The 20642-nt window shown below is 43.2% G+C and overlaps 1 protein-coding gene across 3 annotated transcripts in view; it reads left to right on the plus strand.

Moving 5' to 3' along the window:
* Positions 1 to 20642, plus strand: part of GRM1 (glutamate metabotropic receptor 1) — a 286785-nt gene that overhangs the window by 54767 nt on the left and 211376 nt on the right. The window lies entirely within an intron of this gene.

The raw sequence follows: 20642 nt of genomic DNA on the forward strand, positions 1-20642 counted from the left end.
CTATCATTCAGATAAGCCATTATTGTTGAAAAGCTGGAGAACCCATATAATAAATGCCCCCCACCCTACACACTGGTAACACACCATAAAAGATGAAACTTGCTCTCAGGTGTCTGTTGTTCTGATCCATATAAGGCACAGTACAATAGACACATGGACCGCTAAGACAACAGACACCTATGGTGACCGACAGACCCCATTCTCTATGATAGGCTCCATTAGTTGTCCACTGTTTTAAAGTGAGACCACCAGACAAAAAAGTTGGACTTGCAGGACTTTTTTTGTCTGGTTATTTTAGGCGGTCACTGCAATAGAGTCTCTGACACAGAGGTGAACTAAGCCTTATATTACCAATGACATCTTCTAGATGCCGGTAAATAGGACCAATCCACTGATCCAACCTCAGAGGATACAGTAGTGAGTGACACATTGGTCACTGCTGCTGTCTGTGCCCGTATGTCTAAAGAATCCAGGAGCAGAAGGTGGGTCAATATAAAGGAGGTGGTAGGTGTGACAACTGACAGAGTAGGAAGGATACAAAATGATGGGGTGGAACAGAAGAGAAAGAGGGCATGACAAAGGAGGTAACATGGGATGGAACATCAGACACACAATGGGACGTGACCAGAATTGCTATGGACAGGATTAAGGAAGCCAGGGATGGGGGTGGGGGCAGAATACAAGAAGCTTTGGGCAGGAATCGCAGAGATGAGGTGGGCCAGCAAAAAAGAAATGGCAGAACTACAGAAGATGGTAAACAGGAAGTAGCTTGATAGAGGAAAAGAACCTTGGTAAATGGCGAATACTGGGACTTGACAGGAAAGAAACTCTTCCATACCAGGAAATTGAGCCGCAGCCAGCCACAAAAGGGACAAGGAAAACAAAAACTTGGAAATAGAGGGAAAACTAGCCTTTCAAAATGACAGCACTTGTGGGTAAACAGCATGCATTTAATAGTTATTTATAACAGTTTCTGGAGAACCCCTTCAGACGGATTATCCAGTTTAAAAAAAAAAAAAAAAATGGACCAAATAACAGGATACATCAATACAAAACGCTTCCTAATATATAACCTAGTTAAAGGGATCCTATCATTTAAAAGTAATTCTTCAGCCTAAGGGTGCATTCACACAATGTAACGTGCAGTGTGATCTGGCACATATACGGCGTGTCAGAGTTTGCACGCCGTAAAAGCTCCCATTCATTTCAATGGGAGTTAAGATCGTATACGCCGCGTTATTTTGCGGCCACAAAATAACGCGGCGTATACGATCCTAACTCCCATTGAAATGAATGGGAGCTTTTACAGCGCGCAAACTCTCACACGCCGTATATGTGCCAGATCACGCTGCACATTACATCGTGTGAATGCACCCTAACACGTCAGAATAGAAAGGCTATTCGTCTCCTACTTTTAGAAGTGGTCTCCAGCCCTCCATTCGGTAGAAATACCGGTTATTACCAGTATGCAAATGAGTTCTCTCGCAGCACTGGGGGCGGGCCTCCATCTTCTTCAGGAACGTCGTCTTCCTGTGTCTTCGTCCACGAAATCAATGGGATGCTTTGTTTTCAGCGTGGAAAATTCCACATCAAATTCCTCACCATTTTCCTCTGTGTGAACGGACCCTAAGGGTACATTCACATGGAGGAAAATGGTGAGGAATTTGGTGTGGAATTTCAGCGCTGAAGAAAAAGCCTCCCATTGACTTCAATGTGTTCCTTTTCCTGCTAGTAGAAGTCAATGGGAGGCTTTTTTTCAGCGCTGAATTTGATGCGGATTTCACACCAAATTCAGCACCATTTTTCTCTGTGTGAATGCACCCATAGTCTCTTATCAAATACGCACAGAATACTTGAAGTCCTACTTAGAGGATCCTTCCCAGTCAGGAGAACACTCTTTACTAAAGCGTTCTGTCATTTCTATGATTTAAATGGAGATATTTGAAGGGTGAGGGCAGCAATGTTCCTGCATGTCTAAGAAAGGAAAACCCCTTTAAGACATTCCATAATTGTATGTGATACATTTTATGAGTTTTTAGTGATCAAAATACCTGCTAAGAACATTTACAGCAACTAGGAACAGGAATCTGCACTACTTTTGTCTTTCCAAGGTTATGTCTTAACATATAATATATGTCACACTATGAAAATTTAGAAAGTACTAGATTGAAATGAGATTTCTTTCCAAACATCCACTTTCTGATGCCTCTCGACCTTACGTTCAAACAATCAGAAAGCAATACCCTCATGAATAGCTACTACATTCTCAATAAACATTTACAGCTACAGATGTGAGTCAGGAATCTTACCAAGTAGTTTGGGTTTGTTTTTTTTTACCTGTGAAACAAAAATCTCAAGAACTCTATTCTTAAGAGTTTCCTTTTATGTAAATACATAAGTGCTGACAAAATGCCTGCTTGGCAAGTTTAGTGGAATCCACTGACAGTCTCATATCCATAGAGACAATTCAATATTCATGATTCTGTATCCAGTAAGGAATATTATACTGGCAGTATCTTGTATTCATCTGTCTTGTATAATAAAAGTACAAGATGAGAAGAATTGTTTGTGTGTTTGTAGGAAGTTCTGGAGATTACTAGAGATGAGCGAACAGTAAAATATTCGATATTCATTTCGAATAACTGCTTAATATTCGACTATTCGAACGAAAATCGAACCCCATTATAGTCTATGGGGAAAAATGCTTCGTTTCAGGGGATCCCACCATTCGACTCAGGAGGGTCACCAAGTCCACTATGACACCCCAGGAAATGATGCCAACACCCTGGAATGCAACTGGGACAGCAGGGGAAGCATGTCTGAGGGCATCTAATATGCCCAAGTCACTGTATTACGTCAGGATCCCTGTCAGCTTGCGATATGCGTGAGCTGACTTTTTCCCATAGGAATTAATTGACCAGCGTTGATTGGCTGAATGCCATACAGAGAACAGCATTTGGCCAATCAACGCTGGTTCTGCCGGAAGAGGCGGAGTCTTATATCGCACCAGAATGGAGACTGGTGTGGACTGATCTTAGACTCCGCCTCCACCGGCAGGACCAGCGTTGACTGGCCGAATGCTGTATGGCATTCAGCCAATCAACGCTGGTCAATGCATTCCTATGCTGAGATGTAGCAGTGCTGGCCGTGCGCTGAGCTCGACTACTCTGAAGATGCAGCCGAGCTCAGCGCACGGCCAGCACTGCTACATCGGAGATGAAGCAATGCTGGCCGCGCGCTCAGCTCGACTACTCCAAAGATACAGCCGAGCTGAGCGCATGGCCAGCACTCCTACATTGGAGATGAATACCATTCTGTAATAATTTTTTTCTCTGACATGCAGAAAACTACTGTTGTACTTGCTCCAAAGTCTCTGCACCTAAGAATTGCTGGTTTTAATCATTTAAATTTTTTTTACCTCTTACACACAACTATATTACCATTTTGTAATAAGCTACTTAGAGAAATCTATGGGATCATATGGTACCATTTTGGACATTAAAAATTAAGGGTCCATTCACACAGAGGAAAATGGCGCTTTATTTGGTGTTGAATTTTCAGCGCTGAAAAAAAGCCTCCCATTGATTTCAATGGGTTCTGCTAGCTTTTTTTTCCACTAGCGGAAAAAGAAGGTCAAACACTTTAAAAATCATACTCATATGTTCCCAATGGACCAGAGTCCTCCATGTCTGTTCAAGCGTGAACCATGATGTCGCTGTTGGAAGTCCTGCACTGCACATGGCTGCTGAGGCCAATCAGTGGCCACGAGAAAGGACCCAGTGATGTACGTGTCCTTTGCAGCCACTAACGCACATTTGAAGGACAGGACCGGAGTGCTGGGGACAAGTGAATATGATTTTATTTTTTTTGTTTCACCTTATCTAGCCACTTCTGTGAGTTGGCAAATTCCTGGATAGCTCCTTTACGCCATGTAAAGACTTAGACCAGTTACACACAATCATGTGCTAGCCGCCAGCCATGATTGATGGGCATGGCTGGCGCATGGGCGGCACACGGATGTCATCCACGTGCCACCCATGCACCAACCATACTTGCACGGCACCATTCATTCATCGAATAGGAGACATGGAAACACAGCTGCAAAACTGGACAGGAATAGGGCCTGTCCTGAGTTTTGCAGTCCAGACTGTCGGCCTGCACACGGGGCCATGTAATTCATGGTTGTGTGTGTAGGTCAACAGAAATGAATGAGTCAGTATGCTATGCAAAAATAACCCAGACAGCACACTGGCTATTGGCATAATTGTCTGATAGGGGCCTTATAAGGACTCTGTGTGCCTTATGCTGACCTAACAATTTCCAAGATGTGCACTGACATCAGAGCTTACATTTTACTTTCCATTACTTAGTGCAATCTCATATTTTCACAGTAGGCTCATAGAAAATTAGACATATACTGCATACTTCTCATTGTGGTATAGCAGTAATCTGCATAAAATCACAGGTAAGCCCCTGTAGTTTTTTTTTTTCTATTTTTTAATGTAGATTGTGAGCCCCATGTAGGGATCACAATGGACATTTTTTTTCCTATCAGTATGTCTTTGTAGAATGAGAGGAAAATTCATGCAAACAACATACAAACTCCTTGCAGATGTTGTTCCTGGCGGGATTTGAACCTAGGACTTCAGCACTACAGGAGCGTACTGCACCTGCTCACGTAAGCGGTCACAAAAGAAAGGCCCATTGACTTCAATGGGTTCCTTCTTACGCACACTACACATTGAAATCAATGGGAGGCTTTTTAACCCATTGATTTCAATATGTTATGCATGTTAAACAGAACCCATGTACATTCATTTTCTTATCAGTATGTCTTTGTAGAATGAGCGGAAAACCCATGCAAATTCCTTGCAGATGTTGTTCCTGGTGGGATTTGAACCTAAGACTCCAGCACTGCAAGATTGCAGTGCTAACCACTGAGCCACTGTGTCTCCCCAAGGAATCCCCTATAGATTGAGACATCACAACCCCATAGGGTATATACACTACTAATAGTTTTGGTTCGCATTAAAGAGGTTCCCTACTTGATATTTCCCTATGCGGTGTAAGGCCGGGTTCACACGGAGTATTCTGGTTCGTCATTTGGTACGTAGACGCCGCGGGAGGATTTGCGGGCCGTATACGCTCCCATTGTTTTCAATGGGAGCCGGTACCGTACACGCGGCGCTATTTTGCGGCCGTGATTTAGCGTGTACGGTACCAGCTCCCATTGAAAACAATGGGAGCGTATACGGCCTAACGTAGAGAGCTACTAACAAATAGCATCTTTATAGGCTAAAAAAAGACAGACTATATTATATAGCTGGCATCTGATATACATGTACTGTATATCCTCCTCCAGCAGAAATATATGGGAAGTGGCAGCTTTACCCAGTGATATCAACTGAAATTTTGGATATGCATGAAGATTTTTTTTGGTACGGAAGAAAGATTTTTTTCTTTTTGTACCTTGGAAGAAAGTTCAGTCAGAAACAGTGGCGTAACTAGGAATGGCGGGGCCCCGTGGCGAACATTTGACATGGCCCCCCTCCTTCCTGACCCATGCCGAAGACCTCGACCGATCGACTGACCCCATGCCGTCTTCCTGCGTGCTTTGTTATGCCCCATAGTGGTCCCTGTACACAGTATTATGCCCCATAGTGGCCCCTGCACATACTATTATGCCCGATAGTGGCCCCTGCACATACTATTATGTCCCATAATGGCCCCTGCACACAGTATTATGCCCCATTGTGGCCTTTTCACACAGTATTATGCCCCATAATGAACACCCATGAACAATTATTATACTCTGGGGTCTTTTCAGATCCCAGAGTATAATAATCGGAGACCCAAGGAGGATACAAACATAAAAAACACTGTCACTTACCTATCCCCAGCTCCGCTGCAGTCCTTGGTGGTGTCAGCCATCTTTAATGACATATGGACGTCACATGATCCGGGATGCTGCTCCCGGTCAGGGACGTCACATCCTGATGCCCGATGCCTGACACCCGATGCCTGTATGGAGGTAAGTAACAGTGTTTTTTTATGTTCCCTTACCTCTCCTGGGCCTCCGATCATTATACTCGGGTGGGGTGGGGGGGTGGGGGTCTGAAAAAACTCTCAAGTATGATAATAGTGCTTGTGGGGCCCACAGCGTCACTTACTGATCCCGGCCCCTGCCGGAGTAACTCCAGCCAGTAACTGCCTATTAAGAAAAAAAAACCCGCAGCGGTAGCAGCTGTCGCTGGGCCCCTAATATCCCAGGCCCTGTGACAGCTGCTACCCCTGCTACCCCAGTAGTTACGCCACTGGTCAGAAACCGTATATACATTTAAGAGGACATTCTCACACCTCCAGGGATCCTAAAGGGACCTATCAGCTCTCTCCTTATGATTTTGGTCCAAAACATGACCTCCTTGCTGATATGGCAGCCTGGTTAGGATATGGTAGTCACTTACCAACCATCCACTTCTTCATCCATCTGGACCATCCTGGGTTGCAAGTCACTCATCAATAAACAAGACTGTTTCAAAATTAGTTATAATGTTTGTCTGGGTCCACTGCAACAGTTTCTGCTGGTGAACACTATTTGGGAGTGGCCAAATAGTAGGTTTATGCACATCAACAAGTCTCTGGAGGATTCTACACCTTGAGATTTGTGGGACTCCAGCAAGCTTCAAATACCTGTTTACTGCTTTGTAATGGTATTTTAGCAGCTGCTTACCTTATTCGAATTTGAATGAATTTGTCTGGTAGAAACCTTCCTCATTATGCCTTTTATCTGCACAAACCCATTAGAGATGAGCGAACACTAAAATGTTCGAGGTTCGAAATTCGATTCGAACAGCCGCTCAATGTTCGAGTGTTCGAATGGGTTTCGAACCCCATTATAGTCTATGGGGAACATAAACTCGTTAAGGGGGAAACCCAAATCCGTGTCTGGAGGGTCACCAAGTCCACTATGACACCCCAGGAAATGATACCAACACCCTGGAATGACACTGGGACAGCAGGGGAAGCATGTCTGGGGGCATAAAAGTCACTTTATTTCATGGAAATCCCTGTCAGTTTGCGATTTTCGCAAGCTAACTTTTCCCCATAGAAATGCATTGGCCAGTGCTGATTGGCCAGAGTACGGAACTCGACCAATCAGCGCTGGCTCTGCTGGAGGAGGCGGAGTCTAAGATCGCTCCACACCAGTCTCCATTCAGGTCCGACCTTAGACTCCGCCTCCTCCGGCAGAGCCAGCGCTGATTGGCCGAAGGCTGGCCAATGCATTCCTATGCGAATGCAGAGACTTAGCAGTGCTGAGTCAGTTTTGCTCAACTACACATCTGATGCACACTCGGCACTGCTACATCAGATGTAGCAATCTGATGTAGCAGAGCCGAGGATGCACTAGAACCCCTGTGCAAACTCAGTTCACGCTAATAGAATGCATTGGCCAGCGCTGATTGGCCAATGCATTCTATTAGCCCGATGAAGTAGAGCTGAATGTGTGTGTTAAGCACACACATTCAGCACTGCTTCATCACGCCAATACAATGCATTAGCCAGTGCTGATTGGCCAGAGTACGGAATTCGGCCAATCAGCGCTGGCTCTGCTGGAGGAGGCGGAGTCTAAGGTCGGACCTGAATGGAGACTGGTGTGGAGCGATCTTAGACTCCGCCTCCTCCAGCAGAGCCAGCGCTGATTGGCCGAATTCCGTACTCTGGCCAATCAGCGCTGGCCAATGCATTCTATTAGCCCGATGAAGTAGAGCTGAATGTGTGTGCTAAGTACACACATTCAGCACTGCTTCATCACGCCAATACAATGCATTAGCCAGTGCTGATTGGCCAGAGTACGGAATTCGGCCAATCAGCGCTGGCTCTGCTGGAGGAGGCGGAGTCTAAGGTCGGACCTGAATGGAGACTGGTGTGGAGCGATCTTAGACTCCGCCTCCTCCAGCAGAGCCAGCGCTGATTGGCCGAATTCCGTACTCTGGCCAATCAGCGCTGGCCAATGCATTCTATTAGCTTGATGAAGCAGAGTGTGCACAAGGGTTCAAGCGCACCCTCGGCTCTGATGTAGCAGAGCCGAGGGTGCACAAGGGTTCAAGTGCACCCTCGGCTCTCCTACATCAGAGCCGAGGGTGCGCTTGAACCCTTGTGCAGCCTCAGCTCTGCTACATCAGAGCCGAGGGTGCGCTTGAACCCTTGTGCACACTCTGCTTCATCAAGCTAATAGAATGCATTGGCCAGCACTGATTGGCCAGAGTACGGAATTCGGCCAATCAGCGCTGGCCAATGCATCCCTATGGGAAAAAGTTTATCTCACAAAAATCACAATTACACACCCGATAGAGCCCCAAAAAGTTATTTTTAATAACATTCCCCCCTAAATAAAGGTTATCCCTAGCTATCCCTGCCTGTACAGCTATCCCTGTCTCATAGTCACAAAGTTCACATTCTCATATGACCCGGATTTGAAATCCACTATTCGTCTAAAATGGAGGTCACCTGATTTCGGCAGCCAATGACTTTTTCCAATTTTTTTCAATGCCCCCAGTGTCGTAGTTCCTGTCCCACCTCCCCTGCGCTGTTATTGGTGCAAAAAAGGCGCCAGGGAAGGTGGGAGGGGAATCGAATTTTGGCGCACTTTACCACGCGGTGTTCGATTCGATTCGAACATGGCGAACACCCTGATATCCGATCGAACATGTGTTCGATAGAACACTGTTCGCTCATCTCTAAAACCCATCTGTGCTCTGAGTCAGACACAAACCTCTTCACAGTACAATGATCATATTGCTTGAAACCTGTGACCTGCTTAATAAATTGGAACATCCTTTTTAACTAAGTGTCCTTTAATTGGCCCCACCTAGGAAATTAATCATCACAGGTGTTTGAAATTGCAGCCTTTGCTCTGCGGATATTTTTCTGCAATGTGTGGATGGGATTATCCAGAGGTACTGATTGTATAAACGCACCTTTTTCTACCGTAGCATTTCCATGTTGTTATAACCTGGGGCCCTGGCACTAAATTGAACAATGAAAACATATTGTAATACAACGTAAAACCAGTTATATGATCTACATTCACAAATATTGCATATCTCTAAATATTTGTCTACAATCTAATTCACTTTTTTTTATTATTAATAACGAATAATAATAATATACTTTCTGTATTAATTCCTCCCAGGTTTCAAGCTCTCTATTTGCTGTCATTCATTATCCTTCGAAGAGAATGCAAGGCATTGATATAGAAAGTATATTTACAAAGTTGTCTACCTCTTGTATATCTTTATCTACATCAGGGATCTCAAACTCGCGGCCCGCGGGCCAACTGCGGCCCTCGGGACAATAGTTTGCAGCCCCCGGCGGACATCCCGACATCCTCCGTAATAGCACAGCGCATGCCGGGTGTGTAACTATGGCGACCGCCCGGAAGCCGGGCGGTCACCATAGCCGCTGGGTGTCTACTGCTTACCCCTCCGGCGCCACGGTCATAGGCGCCGCCATTTTGCCCGTGATCGCCGGCGCCTGGAGCAAGCTCCAGGGCTGACGTCACGTTCCCATGACAGCCGGGAGCCTTTACAAGGCTCCTAGGCTTGTCTGCAATCTCTTTCTTTTGCAGGCTGCTCTATGCAGCCTACAAAAGAAATGATGATTTTTTGCAATGCATTGCAATGCATTAGCATTGTAATGCATTGCATTAGTGATCAGACCCCCTGGGGTTCAACACCCCTAGGGGGTCTAATAAATGCAAAAAAAAAAAAAATTACAAAAAAGTAAAAAAAATATAAAAAGTATTAAAAATTCAAATCACCCCCTTTCCCTAGAACACATATAAAATAGTTAAATAAACTAGTTAAACACTGTGAAACACATACACGTTAGGTATCCCTGTGTCCGGAATTGCCCGCTCTACAAATCTATAAAAATATTTTTCCTGTACGGTAAATGCCGTAGCGGGAAAAATAGTCAAAAGTGCCAAACCGCCGTTTTTTCACTGTTTTGATTCTGATAAAAATTTGAATAAAAAGTGATCAAAGCAATAGCATTTCCCAAAAATGGTAGAACTAAAAAGGACACGGACGTATAAAAAAGTTACGGCTGTCAGAATATGGCGACTTTTAGAAAAAAAAAATTGGGAAAACCTGATGCGGCTCAGCCTCACCCAGACTCTACCTGTAAATTGAGTTTGAGACCCCTGATCTACATGATACTAGTATTGATTTATATAATAATACCAAAAACTTCCAGGGCACTAATCATTTTTATCTATAATATTTTCCCAACCCAGTTCACTAGTGAGATGGAAAAGGCCAGCAAAAATGTGATTTCCTCTTTTTTCTAAATATTTGATAAGAAAATATAAGAAGCCAAATGTGATAGTACTTTTTTGTGTACTTTAAAATTTGGAGATGTTAATTCATTATGACAACTCCACCTTTGTACCAAGTCACAAAGACTCTTAACTTCAGGATGTCCCATTAGTTCCGTCAGAGAGACCATTTACGGTGGATATTTATAGTGCAATTCTAGATATTGCCCGGTAGTTTAATGAAATTTTAAGCACGTCGAACTATGCAGGATGATAAAGATGATAAGATTTTATTTAATGTGTTTGTGAAAAAAAGGAAAATACATTTTACAGGTAGGACGACAAATGCCATTACTAAGTCACCCAGGAGAGAAGATGTGAACTGCTTGTCCAGAAAGGACTGGCAGGCTCTTATACGCTTATTATGCCGACACAGGCTATTTCAGGCAGTAGAGAGTTATTTTTCTGACAACCAGATGTTACGGGTGTCTGGCTAGTAGATTAAATGTAGACTATGTTAGAATACTTGTAATGCATGTTTAGACAACAGAGAATAGTTAACCATTTATCTATGTATTATAAGCTAAACTGAAGCTTTGAAAAGTAGAGTATATAATACGAGCATGCTGCACAGTATCAGTCAGATACAGAAATGATACATCTTTATATGCCTAAAATGTATATTTGTACGGCTTTAAAGGGATACTATCATTAGAATTCCCTTTTTTAACTAGTTACACGTAGGAATAGCCTTAGGAAAGGCTATTCTTCTCTAGGCTGGGTTCACACGATGTCTTTTGGCACGTAATGTGGCACGTACACGCCACGGGAGCTTTTGCGGGCCGTACACAATCCCATTGATTTCAATGGGAGCCGGGACTGTATACGCGGCGCTATTTTGCGGCCGCCGCAAAATCACGGCTGCAAAATAGCGCCGCATATACGGCCCCGGCTCCCATTGAAATCAATGGGAGCGTATACGGCCCGCAAAAGCTCCCGCGGTGTCTATATGCCACATTACGTGCCAAAAGACATCGTGTGAACCCGGCCTTACCTTTATTACTCTGATCTGCACCACCATTCCTGAGAAATATCTTCTTTCTTCCATATGTAAATGAGTTTTCAGGCAGCACACAGGGGGAGTCCCCTGTGCTGTTCGAAAACTCTCCAACGACACTTCCATCTATTTCTCCGGACCGCCTCTTCTCCGATGTCACCTTCATGTCTTCATTCAAAAGTGCCATTTACCTATGGCCAAACAGGAACGCCTCCGTACTGTCTGAAAAGTCATTTACATCATGGAAGAAAGAAGATAATTTTTAGGAACGGCGACGTGGATCAGAATAATAAAGGTAAGTGAAGAATAGCCTTTCTTAAGGCTATTCCTATGTGTGCTTATTTAAAAAAAGTGTAAAAATTTAAATTAAGTGTAAAACCTCCTTAACATCCTTAGTAATATTAGATAAAATTCAGTATAATAACTTGCATCTATGATATAGTTACATTCCACATCTCAGATGTGTGAAGATTGGAATAGATGCGTAATCCAGCACCCATATGTTTTAATGGTTATATGCTATACATTTGTGTGCCTCGTTGATTCCTGAATAACAGATTGCAGAAAAAGTTTTCACATTTTCCACTCATATATTACAAAAATATTCTCCCTTTGAGATATTAATTTACAGGGAGAATACAATGCCCCATGAATGCAATGGTCCATGGATTGATTGTCTGTGGGTCCTTTCAGAGTCCATGCCCACATCACTAATGTGTGCATTAGACCTAACCCATGTAAGACCGGATTGATTCAACAGCAAATTAACTCACAAGTTAATATATTGTATTTGTCACATGACTGCACCCTGAAAATCTCAGTGTTTTATAGTCACTGTACAGTGGATGGGATTCTAGTGAATGCCATCCCCACAGTGCAGGAAAATACACCCTACAGACATGCTGCGATTTCCAAAACTGTTAAAGGGATCCTATCATTAAAACTCTTTTTTTTTCTCACTAATACGTCGGAAAAGCCTTAAGAAAGGCTATTCTTCTCCTACCTTTCGATGTCTTCTCTGTGCCGCCGTTCGCTTGCAATCCCGGTTTTCGTCAGTATGCAGATGAGTTCTCTCGCAGCACTGGGGGCGGGACCCAGCGCTCAAACAGCACTGGGGGCACTCTCTTCAGCGCCGCCTCCATATTCTTCAGCAACGGCATCTTCACGCGTCTTCTTCCAGCTCGCGGGGGGTCAAAATTCAGCACATGCGCAAGTCGGCTCTGCCAGTGGGCCTCAGGCAGAACCGACTTCATACGTGGGAATCCATTTTTTTTGTGGCCGCTTACTCAAGCAGGTGCAGTGCGCTCTGTACTACATAGAACTACAGGAGCGTACTGCACCTGCTCGCGTAGGCGGTCACAAAAATATGGCCCATTGACTTTAATGGGTTCCGTCTTATGCACACTACACATTGAAATAAATGGGAGGCTTTTTAACCCATTGATTTCAATGTGCTATGCACGTTAAACGGAACCCATTGAAGTCAATGGGATTCTGTTTTGAAGCGCTGATTCTGACACGAGTTTACGTGTCAGAATCAACGCCGCGTTACATTGTGCGCACAGGCCCTAAAGGCTATTCCGACATGTTAGTGAGAAAAAAAAAGTTTTAATGATAGGATCCCTTTAATTATACCAATGGAAAGGCCGGTGGTTTCCCTATAGATATAATTACAGCAGAAAAGTGCTGCGGGGAAAACTGCGAAGCATTGCCACCTCAGTTTTTCCCACAGTGCTTTTTTGCCACAGGACATCACGTGGGGGCCTTAGTTTAAAGTTGCCATGAAGTGAAGATTCTAAGTAATGTCAATGTAAAGCTAAGGACAATACACCGTGTTCCACATTATTATGTAAAAAGTGTTTAGGCGTGACAAGGTAAGAATTTTTTTGTTTGTCAGTTAAACTCATTGATGGTGATGTGTGTCAGGGCTCTTGATATCACTGAAAGCAATTGCAGGTGCCTGCGCTAATTAGTTTGGCAGGTGTGTCCAATTAAAGGCAAGACTACTTAAGAAGGCTGTCCCACATTATTATGCAGCCTACATTTTCTGCCAAAATGGGAAAGAAAAAGGATGTGTCAAGAAAAAGGATGTGTCGGCTGCTGAGAAGCAGCAAATTGTGGAGTATTTGATGACTACAATCAACATTGCCAAGACACTTCATCGTGATCATCGCACAATTAAGAAGTATGTAGCTGATTCACAGCACACACGTGTGCGTGCTGATAAGGGAAAATTGAGGACTCTTTCCAACAGACAATTACGTCAAGTTAAAAGAGCAACTGCAAAAATGCCTTGTCATAGCAGCAGACACGTTTTTGAAGCTGCTGGTGCCTCCAACGTCCCCCGAACAACAAGATGCAGGGTCCTTCAGAGGTTTTCAGCTGTGCGTAAGCCATCCTGTCGACCTCCTCTACCCACTACACACAAGCAGAAACGGCTCCAGTGGGTCAAACAATACATAAAGACTAACTTCAAAATTGTTTTGTTCACCGATGAGTGCTGGGCAACGCTCAATGGTCCAGATGGATGGAATGGAGGATGGCTGGTTGATGGACACCCATGCAAATACGGCTACGACGCCAACAAAGAGGAGGTGGAGTAATGTTTTGGGCTGGAATCATGGGGAGAGAGATTGTCGGCCCCTTTAGGATCCCTGAAGGGGTAAAGATGAACTCCATAATGTATGTGGAGTTTCTCAAACAGCACTTCCTGCCATGGTTCAAGAAGAAGAACTGTGCATTCCGCATCAAGATCATTTTCATGCATGACAATGCACCGTCTCATGCTGCGAATAACACATCTGCATCTCTGGCTGCTATGGGCATAAAAGGGGACAAACTTATGGTGTGGCCCCCATGCTCCCCTGACCTCAACCCCATTGAGAACCTCTGGAGCATCATCAAAAGGAGTGTCTATGATGGCGGGAGGCAGTTCACATCTAAGCAACAGCTCTGGGAGGGTATTCAGTCCTCATGCAAAACAATTGAAGCAGAAACCATCCAAAACCTGACAGATTCAATGGACAAGAGAGTTCAGAAGCTCCTTTCGAACAAGGGGTCCTATGTGCAAATGTAACATCACCTAGAATAAAGCTTCGACTTGAAAACTGTTTGATTTCAGTTTGTAATAACCTGCTAATGCTTAAATTTCACAAATGACCATTTTTTGTTCTTTATAAAAATAAAAAGGTTGAAAACTCTGCTGTGCATAATAATTTAGAACATGCATGTTTTTTTTGTTTTTGTTTTTTTAAAATATACTGTTATCATAGGCAGTTTGTTCAAAAAACTTTCAATTGTACTCTAATAGTTGATGACTGGTAAAACTACAATGACTGCAATTCATACATGTAATTTTTGAAAATATGAGAAAATATTATTTGCATAATAATTCGGAACACAGTGTAAATCAATCAATATGGACAGTTTGTATTAAATACAGAAAAATACAGATAAGAAATAAAAATTGGTGTGGTGTCCCTTTAAGAGAAGAAAACAGCGTTTGGTTTTTCCCTCTCTTCTTATAGATTAGGCCCTGTAGACAGCAGTCAATGTTTTGCAAAGAAAATTACTAAGTATGCTGGAGAGTGTTTGCTTATAAAGTACATTAGTCGTACTGATAATTTGTGCTCATATTGGATATGAGTGGGAGGGAATGCTGGAAGTGCCAAACTGCTCTGTTTGAGGTTTCTAAAACCCCCTTTGTCTGCTTGTCACCTTTTTAGATGGCTTGTGAGATTTTACAGGATTAACCTCTGCCCTGCCAATATTGAATTTCTCATTCATTTTAACAATTTTCTTATGTAAGAACATATACAGCATTGATTATTGGCAAATGAGTTATAAATGACAAAGGTCTTTATACAAAATATGTGTGCATCATATTAATATGTCCCTTCTACTATAATAACATACAAACACAAAGCTGACACTGGTACAAGAGTGTTTTGAAAAGAATTGGGAAATATAAGGTTGGGTTCACACGGGGGGTTTTGGACCAGATTTTGACGCCGTAATCTGCCTCAGAATCTGGTCCAAAAAATGCCTCCCTTCGCTAGTGCGACTGTTGCAGCATTCCGACAGTTGCGGCATTCTGCTCTGGATTAGGCCCAAATGAATGGGTCTAGTCGGAAGGGAGTGTCGCGCCGTGGACGTCTGTGGCTGTTACAGCCATGGAATCCGCAGCAAGAAAGGACAACTCGCTTCTTTTTTCTTCCCACTCGCAGAAAAAGGAAGTGAATAGCTCCCATTGAAGTCAATGGGAGGCGGTTTTTTAAGCCAGATTCTGCGTCAAAATCCAGTCCAAAAAACCCTGTGTGAACCCATCCTAAAGGAGACACTTATACTTTTCCTTCTGCTAAATGCAATCCCGACTAAGGGTTGGTTCACACTAGCGCTTGTATTCCGTCCGCAAGGAGTCCGCATGGAGACCGCCCCAAACGGAATACCAACGCTAATGCAAGCGCTGTGCAGTTAAGCACACGGAGCCCATTATAGTCTATGGGCTCCATGTGCTTTGCAAGCACATCGCTTGCAATTGCGATTGCATTCTGTCCGGGGGGGGGTCTCCATGCGGACACCTTGTGGACGGAATACAAGCGCTAGTGTGAACCAACCCTGAGGCTTATGCCCCTACGTAGTGAGCTGCAGCCAAAATGCGTTGCAGAAAAGATTGTGCCATTTTCACAGGAAGACTTTCTGCCCCTATTATTCCTGTATGAGAAACACCAGTGTTTCTGTAGATATAAGTGAAATGCTGTGATTTACAAAAATACAACGCTTTTTGAAATCGCAGCATTTCTGCTGCGGATATTTTTCTGCAATGTGTGGATGGGATTATCTGGAATCCCATTCACTGTAAAACACCACAGTTTTTACCAGAGTTTCCACCATACCAAATTCACATTTTTTTCACAACATGGGGCCCCAAACCTATGGCTAAAAAAATGCAGCTTTTCTGCAACATTGGGCCTTAGATGGCTTCATGCTGATGAAACTGTCCATAGGGTTATATTGTGCCCCACAGTCTACATCAAATTTAGGGTATTTTTATATGGAACATATATTCTGTGAATTGCAGTTGGAACATCACCTGCAATATCACAGTAGAATAAAAGCAGGAGAATAAGACTTTATGAGCTCTCATCCACACACTGCAAAAAAAACCAAAAAAACATCTGCATGGAAATGATCCACAGTATGACAATTTTTGCTGGGGATATTTGCCATGAATTTCAAAATATATAAAACATTTCGATTTTTCTGCAGATGTCACTTCAAATTCCATGACTAATCTGAAATTAATATTTTCTGTTGGAAATGATGTCCCATGTAGTTTACTGTAATATGGAGTAGGCCGGGTATTAGGCAGTGCGAGTAATGTAGCTTACAAAAAATGACACAGCATAAACTCTTCCCATCAGCAGGGCCAGTTTTAGACAAACTGTGGCCCCGGGGCAAAATAAATGCAGGGCCCCAAATGCTGATATACCAACAATGCCATCATATTTCCAGTAGCAGACCCTTTAATTACGTCCTCTTTCTGCTCCAACAACGACCCCCCCTATGCCTACACACAATTCAAATAACCAACCACCTTTGTACCCCCCTCATCAGTTATTATAGCACCTCATTATAAAAGATTGTCACTGCTTGTATACAGTGCCCCATATCAGTAATAGTTCCCCCTTATCATTAATAGCCCCCCGTCATAAATAGTCCCCCTTATTAATAATAGCCTTCTCATAAATAATAATTCACCTTGTAAATAATAGTCCACATTATCAATGTTAGCCCTCTTATACATAATAGCCTCTTTAAGGGCTAGTTCACACGTGAGTATAAGGGGAGGTTTTTGACAGCGGATTTCGCGTCCAAAACCTCCCCTTATAATGGTGGTCTATGGAGACCGCCGGGCTTCTGTTCTCCGCTAGCGGCGAGCTGCTGCTAGCGGAGAAAAGAAAGGACATGTCCTTTCTTCAGGCGGAAGCCGCGCTGTCTCAGTCGCGCGGCTTCCGCCCCCCGCAGCTCCCTCCTATGTCGGCTCATTCATTTGAGCCGACAGCAGAGGGTTAAGCCGCGACAGCGATGGTCGCGGCGGGCGGGTTTTGACAAGAGAGAGACGCGGCTCGCCGCGGCTCTCTCTGTGTCAAAACCCGCGCGGGCAGTTCACGTGTGATCTAGCCCTAACAATGCCCTCCTTATAAAGTTTCCTCTTATAAATAAAATTGGCCACATTATATTATCTGCATTTATATATAGTATATATACACCCTTATTATAGGCCTATTATAAATTGTTCTTCACTTATAGATAATAGTCCATTTTTCCACCTTATAAAAGCCCCCTTATATATAATAATTTACTCTTATAATAGCCCCCTTATATATGACAGTCTCCCCCTTATAACAATCCACCTTATATATAATAGTTCCTCTCCTTTAATAGCCTCCTTTACAGTATATAATACTTCTTCTCCTATAATAGCCTCTTTATATATAATAGTTCCTCCCTTATACATAATAGCCCCTTATATATAACAGTCTCCTCATTATAACAATTCAACTTATATATAATATAGTTATAATAGCCCCATTATATATAATAGTTCCTCTCCTATAATAGTCCACCTTATATATAATAGTCCCACCCAATAATAGCCCCCTTTATATAAAATAGTCTCCCCTTATATATAATATGTCATCTGTTATAGTTTCCCCTTATTTATAGTAGTTTCAACCTAATAATAGCCTCACTTATTTGTAATAGTTGTCTCATTTTAAGGGGGCTATTATAAAGGGGGGGTACAATTATACTATTATTTATAAAGGTGCTATTATAAGGGAGAAATTATAATATATAAGGGGACTAATATGAGGGGGAACAATTAAATACAAAAGCCCCCCTTATATATAATATGTAATCTCATATAATAACCCCCTTAAATGGAACAGTTCCCTTATATATAGTACCCTCTTTATATATAACATTTAGTACCCCCCTTTTGTATTATAGTTCCATCTTATAAATAAAACTTCACCTGTACAATAGCCCTCCTTATATTTAATATTTACCCCACTATAAATACTAGCCTCCCTATAAATAATAGATTTTCCTCTTATCAGATCTCTTACCATAAAACAATAAATCGTGTACTCACCTTAATGCACTCTCATGATAAGCGGAGAAGCCGAAGACTCTCCATGTAGTAGCGGCACAGGTGGCATGATGCAGTGATGTCATCACGCCACCTGTGCAATGATGTCCTGTGCATTTCCTTAGGTCTTCTATGGCAGACCAGGGACGTTTCAGCTACCTGCTCTGCCATGGGATTAAACTGTATTGGCGTGCACAGCACAGTACACCAATACAGCTGTGGAGCCATCAGGCTAAAAGTTGATGATCTGGAACCCAGGGGTCCCTTTAAGGATGGGGGGCTCTGGACAATTGCCCAGTTTGCCCCCGCTAATGCTGACCCTGCCCATCAGTACCTATAATCCATTAAAAATAACAAAGTAGCCATGTAAATGTCGCATCCCCTTTATTATTGTGTCCTCCTGTTGTTCTATAAAATATGCTAACACTGCAGAGAGGGTATGGTGTTTTCTTTTGTCTTATAGATCCAAATACTGTATATTAAAATGTCTACAAGCACCAGGAAAAGCAAGGTCAGCCAAAAGGTCTAGACAGATTTTGCTGTGTGGACACTCTAGTACTTTGATGTTATGGTCATAGCTAAGATTGACTGGGATAAAGAACTGGTTTTATTTCTAGGGGGATTGCTAAATCAAAACAGGTCAGAAGAAAGTTCTGTTCATTTTACGTAACTGTTTAGCAGAAATTCAGATGACAATTCTAAACATCTGGCAAGTGGCTATGTAACTCTGCAAGAACATTTTAGGCTAGTGTAACATCTCTGCCTGTTCGGGTCACTGCACCACCCTCTGCTCGCATGCTGCGGCGCAGGAGGCGTGTGCAGTTTAAGAATCTGCTTAAAGTTTTTAGTTGCACTGTGTGAACACGGCTCTAGTCCTTAATTGCACCACACCCGTCTTCTGCCAAGGTTGCCTCTGTCCATTAAGTGGTTAATCTGGCCTTGCCCTTTGATTGACAGCTGCCTTTCTGTGAACTCCATGGGTGGGTTCTTCCTCCCTATTTAGCCTTGGTTCCCATTCACACCAGTGCTTGTTATTGCCGTGCTCTCACTGTCCCTGTTTTGCTTATGCTATTATACTTGACCTTTGGCTTTCCTCATTGACTATTCTCTTGACTCCGATTTGGCACTGCATCGCTCTCCTGTTACCGAACCCTGGCTAGCTGACCTCCCTTTGTTGTTGTTCGTCTTGTCTGCGTTTTGTGTTTCACATATTCAGGGAGGGATTGTCCTCGTGGTTGTCGCCTATTACCTAGGATAGGGCCTGGCAATAGGAAGGGAAAGCGGGGGGCTTCAGCTTAGGGCTCACTGTCTCTTGTGCCCCTCCCAGGGTTTAACAGTTCTGGGAATTGCTGTCTTAGCAATTCCCTTACAGCTAGGTTCACACTTCTGATGTGGGACCTGTGGACTCCATAGATTATAATATGGTCTGCCGAGTTTCCGTTGGATATACACCCGTTTTATACTGAAACCCGTGGAAAGAAAAGTCCTTAATCTAAGAAAGCCATTATTAGCCCACAGCTTCTAGTCCCACTCCCAGCAACACAAAACTATGTATCCTCTATATCAGAGATAGGCAAGCTTTTATGTTCAGCATGCCGATTTAAATTAAAAACCAAAGATGAGGTTCACGTAGTAACGACAGTAATTGTAAGGCTGACGACCTCTATACTAAAATCATATAGCACCAACCACAGCATAGAGGTGCTGTGATACTGAGTTCCCTGTCACATGTGTTCACCACTATTTCCCTTGATACACCTGTACTTTTCCATTAAAAGCAATGTAAAAACATATGTAATCAGCAATTAGTGGTAAATGTATATGACAGGTAGCAGAGTGAGGTAAGGCCTGTTGGGTGATGTCATACTATGTACCTAGATTCTGCACCCCTGGCTGCCGGTACATTCACTTTTCTGTAAGTGAAACGCGGATTAATTTCGGCCACTTTTAATTCCTGGCAGAGTAGTAACAGCAAAACCACAGCCAGGAATTAATCCTTGTCACATTTAGGGGCATGCACACTTGTGCCCATGTTCACCCTGTGTCATGCCGCCGGTCAGGTCTCTGTGTCTCCCTATGTATATCTCAGACATTAGTAATGCTTATGTGAA

This window comes from Leptodactylus fuscus, chromosome 3, assembly GCF_031893055.1.
Source record: "Leptodactylus fuscus isolate aLepFus1 chromosome 3, aLepFus1.hap2, whole genome shotgun sequence".
NCBI classification, from domain to species: Eukaryota; Metazoa; Chordata; class Amphibia; order Anura; family Leptodactylidae; genus Leptodactylus; species Leptodactylus fuscus.